The sequence below is a fragment of the Geospiza fortis genome, unplaced genomic scaffold, assembly GCF_000277835.1.
Source record: "Geospiza fortis unplaced genomic scaffold, GeoFor_1.0 scaffold130, whole genome shotgun sequence".
Lineage (NCBI taxonomy): Eukaryota > Metazoa > Chordata > Aves > Passeriformes > Thraupidae > Geospiza > Geospiza fortis.
The window spans coordinates 15,780,642-15,787,739 of NW_005054300.1; the positions used below are offsets into that span (position 1 = coordinate 15,780,642).

At 43.5% G+C, this 7,098-nt stretch overlaps 1 protein-coding gene across 4 annotated transcripts in view; it reads left to right on the forward strand.

Annotated features, from left to right (window-relative positions):
• The window catches only part of ZMIZ1 (zinc finger MIZ-type containing 1), a 285,918-nt gene that overhangs the window by 64,153 nt on the left and 214,667 nt on the right, over positions 1-7,098 (forward strand). For all 4 annotated transcript variants that reach the window (XM_005417270.2, XM_031062580.1, XM_031062587.1 and 1 more), the window contains exon 2: positions 3,532-3,614. The gene's annotated coding sequence lies outside the window, so the exon portion shown is untranslated. The remainder of the gene's footprint in view (positions 1-3,531; positions 3,615-7,098) is intronic.

A 7,098-nucleotide genomic window follows, 5' to 3' on the forward strand; every position in this document is an offset into this window, starting at 1 on the left:
GGTGGGGAGGGGGGGGGGGGGCATTGCCTGGGCTGCCCTTCAGGAGGGTCCCCGAGGGATCGTGTCTGCCCCCGAGCACAGTGAGGGTCACCCAAAGCAAGGGCATCCCTGGGGAAGATTGAGACCTGGGGAGGAGGAGTCCAGCCTGGGACAGGGGAAATGGAATGAAGGGGCAAGGAGTAGCCCAAGGACACGTGAGAAGCGAGGAGGAGGAGGCAGGGAAGGCGCTGCAGACACACCGTGCCGGCTGTCCGTGCCAGAGGCACGGGCAGGCCTGAGGGTCAGAGCCGGCACAAACCAGGGGAGGTGGGCGAGGAAAGGTCTTTGGGTGAGGTTGGCCCTTGGGAAGCTGCAGGAAGAGAGTTCCCCTCAGTGGTTACTGGGCTGCTTAGTCTCCTTTTTTTTTCCTTCCTCAATTTCTGAAACAGCAATTAACAGTTTGTGTTAATTGTCAATAAATAAAGGAAGATAATATGGAATTCCCAGAGTTGAGATTCTTTTGCCCATGATGTACGGACAACAGATTTGAGGGATTCTTTTATCACTTTTGCTGTTTTTTAAATCCTTGGGGTTTATTTTTACAGCTTTGGTTTTGAACTTTGGAAGCCTAGAGACAAATATATCCCTTAAAAAAAAAAAAAAACAAAGAGCTGAAAGCTGAAATTTTTATGTGATGATGAGACTTTGGAGAGCTGGCTTTAGGAAAAATTCCTGGTGCTGCAGGGGACAGGATGAAATTGCTGGCGTTGGCAGCCCTGCTCTGTAGGCTCTCCTTCCTGCCCCCGGCTCCTGCAGCCTTCCTGGCCTGTCCTGTGGCTCCTCCACAGAGTTGATTTTTGCAGTGTGATCTGCTCGGAGCAGGAGTTCTGCCCGTGGTGCACTTGTTAGGCACCGCATACACATTTCTGTAGGAGTAGCCTAACGCAGACTGTCCAGCTTTGTGATCCAGCGGTTCGTAGCCAAAAAAGCATTTGTGGCCAAAAAACCTGTGCGTTTTCGTGCTCCCCCTGCTGGATGTGGAAGAGCAGGAGGCCCTCCCGGCTGGAGCGCTGCTGGTTCCCCTCCTTTCCCCGTTCCCCCCCCGCAGCTCCCTGGCCGGGCACGGGCGGCTCTTTGCGGATAGGGCTCGGTGCTTCCCGGAGTCCGCTCCTGCAGCTTCGGAACGGGCCGTGCCCCAGGAGTGGGTGTGGGAAAGGCTGGGAATTGTGCAGCATCCAGTTACTGTGCCACAGCAGGGCTTAGAACACACCTGGACAGGGTGGCTGAGGCAAGCCAGGTATAAGGGCTTTCCAGCTGGCACTTCTTTACCATCTATTCTCATTCTCAGGTGTAGCCTGCTAACCCCTGAACTTTGCCAGCGAGACAGTTTTGGGGATCTTTCTAGAAACAGGATGAGAGAAGGGACCAGGCTTTAAGAAGCTAATTTTATTTTTAGAAGCTGATTGCTGTTCCCAGCAGGACCCTGTGAAGTGTGTTGGCAGAGCTGGGGCTGGCGTGGGGGCACAGAACAGGCTGGAGTGGTGGGGGGGCCATTGTACAGCCCTTGAGAGGCTGTGCGGGGAAACCAGGGAGCAGATGCTGGCGGGGACAGTGCCAGTGTCCTTAGAACCAGCTTGGACCTGGTTTATGAAAGGGGTGGGTGGTCAGTAATGCGAATTCACAGAAATGTTAATGGCTAGCCCTTTCATTTTAAGAGGTGCTTTATAAAACAAAGTAGGAATTGTGGTGCTGGTTTTACAGATGGGCAGAATAAAGCAGAGAGGAGGGGAGCAAAGCTTTGGGTTTGTGTGCTGCAGCAGTCCAGTTCAAGCTGGCTTAAACAGCCTCTGTTTCTACCCTCTGCCATGATGGCTGATCACTCCTGTCTTGAGCCTGCTACCTGTGTTGTGTTGGCAGAGCTGTTTGAGACAACATGCTGAAGAAAATTAGTTGCCCCATTCCAGCTAACCATGCAGCTGCACAAATGCAGTGTTGAAAGTAAGAGTCCAGGAGAAAGGAGTGAGAGGCAAAATTCAAGTGTCCAGGTAAATGCTATAGCCTGATCTGACAAAAGTCCCATCCAGTTACACCTGGAATGGTACCCAGATCTTAGGGCAGGCAGAAAAAAAAAACTTTTCCTTTGGAAAAACAAACTAAAATAACTAATTACAACTTCATTAAAGATCAGTCTGCATTGGCTGAGAAAGTCATGTTAACAAATGTGAAATTTGATTCAATTAAAGTGTTATTTCTACCTTGCATAAGCAGAAAAAAAGCACTGGGGAAAACTTCTGGAAGAGAATAAACCCATTCTGGGCGAAAACATTCACAGTTCAATGAGGCCTTAAAGCCAAACACTCACCCAGGGTGCTTGTCAATATGTAACTTCTCTAAAATTGCCCTTTGTGAGACAAGAAAACCAGCAGCGTCCCTTTGTGAAGCAGACAGTCCCTTGGTGACACTGGGTGTGTTGGGGTGGGATGACTGTTTCTAAGAAGGTTTTCAGTCATGTTTTTATTCTTGGTGAATTACCAGTGAAAAGGATAAATATCGCTGCAGAACAAACATTGAATGCAACTAACAAGTTATTACAAATAACTTAGGGTTTTTCTTCTGCCTTTTTTTAAAGTCACCTGTGACTTTTGCATAATTTGAGTTGTTATGAAAGTGTCTGCTCCCACAGCTGGTAGTTGAGGAGGAACCTGGACTGGTTGCAAATTGTGTGGGGTTTGCTGTGTTGCTTTTTGGTTGTTTTTTGTTGTTGTTGTTGTTATTTTTTCCAGTAGTATGTGCTTTTTCATGTTTAATGGAATTTTTTTTTTGCACGGAAGTTATTTGGAAGTCAGTCAAAAGAGAGGCAAAATGTAGTCACTGTGTTCCTTTTCTCAATATTTGCTGAGTTTTGGAGCTTGGCAGCATAATGCTGTAAGGACACCTTGTCTGCCTGCTGAAACAGCATGTAACAATGTACAGACTACCTGTAAACATTCCTCCGTCTCCCTTTGCAATCTTTCTTTATAATTAAAAATACATTTCCTAGAAGTTGCAGCGCTGTGCCAGTGTAATCCATAAACTTGTTTTGTTTTGCTACAGAGAGGATGGTGGTTCTGAGGTATTTCGGTGTATTTTTTTAAGTATGGTTTGGGGGTTGGTTTATCTTTTTTAATGGCACTTAGCTCACAATAGTCAGTGAGTACCCTTTATAAAAAGAATAAAAGAGACTTCAGCACGACCTTTAACTGAAAAAAAATTACCATTTGGCTCAGGAAATTTTGATATAAACCTCAAGAGAATTCTCATTATATTTTCCTTATTTCATTGTTACAGGCATGAAAACCTGTAATACTTAAACTGCTGAGTGAGTCTCAAAAACTTGGGGGTGGCAAAAGCTGGGCTAGAACCCCAGCCCAGCCTCAGATCTGGTCCTCCTGGCTTGGTTGTTGGACTCCTAAATGCTCTTAATTCATTTCAGGTCTTTTCACCAAGCTGATTCAAATGCTGCTGTGTTCTGCAGGAAAATGGAAGCATGATGTGTCTGTATTTTTATTGCAGGAAAATGGATCTTGTTATGTGAGGGCGTTGAGGAAACGGTCCCCAGCTACTGAGAGGAAGAAAGGCCGGTGGGAAATACTCAGGTAGGAAAGCTGTGTGTGTCATCCAGCAGTAAAAACACTTGTGGGCCTTCATTCCTTTTCCAGACACTGTGTCGTGTTTGGTGCTTGAATGGCTGATCTGGTCACTATCATAGTTTATTTGTTGTTTTAAGAAGCAGCCCTGTTTGGTCAATTGATTGCAACAACAAAACACTGCAAGCAAAGCCCTCAGCATAAACATTCCTCAGGCTATCCCCGGTACAGTATTGATCCTGATACGGAATACAAACAAATTACTCTGTGCGTGCACCATTCCAGCTATAAAACAGAGCAATAATATGTTCTACTTGCTGCCAATAAATGTGCATTTGTAATAAACTAAGCAGAAATCCCTGAGTAGAAGTGAGCAGTAGTTTCAATAATATGTTCAATATCTTATGTCTAGCTGTTATACAGAATTTTTTAAAAAGCACAGAGTGGGCACTCCAGGGTATCTGTTTCCTTCTTCACTTAAGAAAAATAATCTTTGCAGACTTATTCTGTTGCTGTTTTTCCTTTGCTTGCGGAGTTTTTTTAAGATATTTTTAAATACTTTATAAAACCACAGGTAAGCTCATCTCTGCCTTATTTTCAGTGTAGTTCAGTGCTTCTCTAGAATTTGACCTACATCATAATTTTCTTGTGGACCAGCTGCCTCTCCTTACACTGCTGCGTGAGTCTTCTCCATTTTTGATCCTTGTCATATCCCAGTGGGATTTCCATATGTTGGGAAATAGCACTAAAGCCACTTCCGTGCTGTAGTTGTTTTGAATGCACCTGAAATTAGGGAAGAAGTCAGTGCCCTGTGACCATCACCACTGGGGGTACGTAACTGAGCCCATTTCCAAAGAGAAAAAATGTTACTGATCATCAGAACATAGATTTTTTTTAATCTGCTTTACCATGCTCGTATAATCCACCATCCATATTTTCAGTGCTGCTCTTTGATGAGTTACAGACAGTTGACCTCAAGGCATTTCTTGATGAACATTTCTATCTGCTCTCAGCCTTGAAAAACTCAACCTTTTCAAGAGCTGTATGGGAGAAAAATGTGTAAGACTAATATTTATAGGCTGAAAAAGAAGGGAGAGGAAAGACTAAAGTGTAAAACTTGCTTCCAGCAGAAATGCCATCCCTCTTTTACCTCTGATAATTAGAAGCATTTCTGACATGGTTACAAAGCAAGTTAGTGGTGAGTGCCTGCCATTTGCTGTGCATTTCTACTGCAGGACTCTTTTCCTTCCCCATGCTTTCTTCTATGTTGTTTTTAGACAACCACAAATTTCTAATACTCACTTGTTACATTATGATTCATCAATACTCCTACATTTCAGTTATTTCCAAGTACGTACATGTGATTGTTTGTAAAAATGCAAGGTTGTGATTCAGGTTCAGATTTTGAGTAATTTTTTTTCATAATGTTTAGCAAAGCTTATTTGCATAAATCCTTTCATTAATAATGCTAGCTGAAATAATCCTGAAAGACAAGAAGGAGGAGAGGTTTTAAGTGCCATACTTTTTGCCAGGAAAAGATCATGGCTGTGTTAAGAAATACAGTAATACTGATTTTAACTCTAATAGAAGATTTAGAGAACATTACAAGTACTTTTTAGAGATGGCTTAAATGGTATACTGTGTTTAATGGCCCCTGAATATAGGTCTAAGATGCTTGTCTTAGATAATAAAAATAGTATGTGCAGGCCTAGAAATGCAGCAAATAAATAACAAAAGGGAACACGACAGCAAACCCCACCACCTGTTTTTAAAACTGTACTCATGAAAGTTTCCTGGAGATTTCCCTAGACTTGGGTCCTCATTTTCAAAGATAAAATAAAAATCACTTTTCTGTACCATAAGGGAACTTGGGAGAGAAGTTCCTTGCTGTGCCTTTGGGTCATGTGACCTCGCTGCTGTAGAGCTGGAATGTTTGCCATGGTATTTCCGGAGGCTTCATAAACACACAGAAAAAACAGTGGGGGTTAGGAGGATTTTCAAAAAATTGCTGTATTTCCCCCCCCCTCCCCCAACCCTTTTTTTTTTTTCCTGACAGCCTAAATTCTTTGCACTTGAAATGCAGGGTTCTTTTAGGAATTCAGGAAGAGTTTTTTATTTTATTAGTCCTGTGAATTTTAAGAACTAAGTTAACATATTTGATAATTTTTTAATTGCTGAACTTGTCTAGAATGATTTCTTACTAGAGGTAATACCTGGCAACCTACATATTAAGCCTGGCTCTTATTTAGATAGTCTTAATGGTTTACTTTTGGCATGTGTCACTGTGAGTGGCATTCAGTAATCTGACTTGATAGCTGTCATCTTGCAAGGCAGAGTAATGCAAACAAAAGATGAGTGCTCAGACAGGGTTACAGTGAAGAGCCATTTCCTAAGTCCTGCTGTGGTGGCGTAGAATCCCCAAGTCAAATCAGAAAAGCACAGAATTAGTTCTGGCTCCTGGGATATGGGGGATAAGATTATGCAAACCTCTTCCATCTAACTGTAGGAATAGTACATGCTCCTTCTCAGACTTTGCAAACACCAGCTTAAACTGGGATTATGAGGACCTGTGTGTGTCTGTAATGCCATGGATATGTGATGTCGTAGTGGCAAGGTGGGCTGAAGGGACTCTGCAGTCTCTCTTACAGCCTGGGCTGGCAGAGCTGCAGCTTCTCCTCCTCCCTTCCCCTTCCGGCCAAGCTGCCTGTTGAACAAGAGCAGAGAATGTATCTGTTTTAAAAATAACCTGGCAAAAATGGGGAGGGAGAGGGAGGATGAATGGACTATTTTTAGCTTAACCAAGTCCCTCTGTGCAGCACCATGAAGCTGTCCCAGGAGGGGTGGGGTGAAGGCAGTGCAACAGGAGCTGGTAACAAGTGTCCAGAGATGGAACCGCTTGTTCCAGATGGCCTGTGTGAAAAATCCCCCAGCAATGAGCCTGTGTATTCCATGAGGCTGCTCAGGCCATAGTCAGTGGGAGGTATATAACCATATCAAGACAGGCTTGTTGCTGAATCAGACTATTTATTGCATCAGAAGTTACAAAGAGGCAGCATAGTTTGTCTTTGAGCTTCCCTTTTAAGTATGAAGCTGTAGAGTTGTTTTTTTTCCCAACTTCAGGCCCCAAACTGGCACTCTGAGGAGGAGTAGATCTGGATGGGTAGATCTGGAATTGAGCAAGGGCTTGAATTCTGGACTTTGACAGGGCTTCTTCACTGCTTTCTCCTGTCCCCTACTGAACTTTCTGAATTCTCACTTTAAGTGTGACTAATTCTTGAATTACATTCTCCTAGTGTTGAAATGTCTAGAATAATTTACATTAATAAAGTACATCTTACATTTTGTTTCCATAAGTTTTGTGATGTTTGATTGCCACAGATTGTCACACTGTCTGACTCCTGCTCTGCTGGTCTCTAGCTAGAGCAGTTGGTTGAGAAGGGAATAGGATGAAGCTAAGAAGTTGTTCAGAAGCTCTTGCACTGTAATTTGTAGG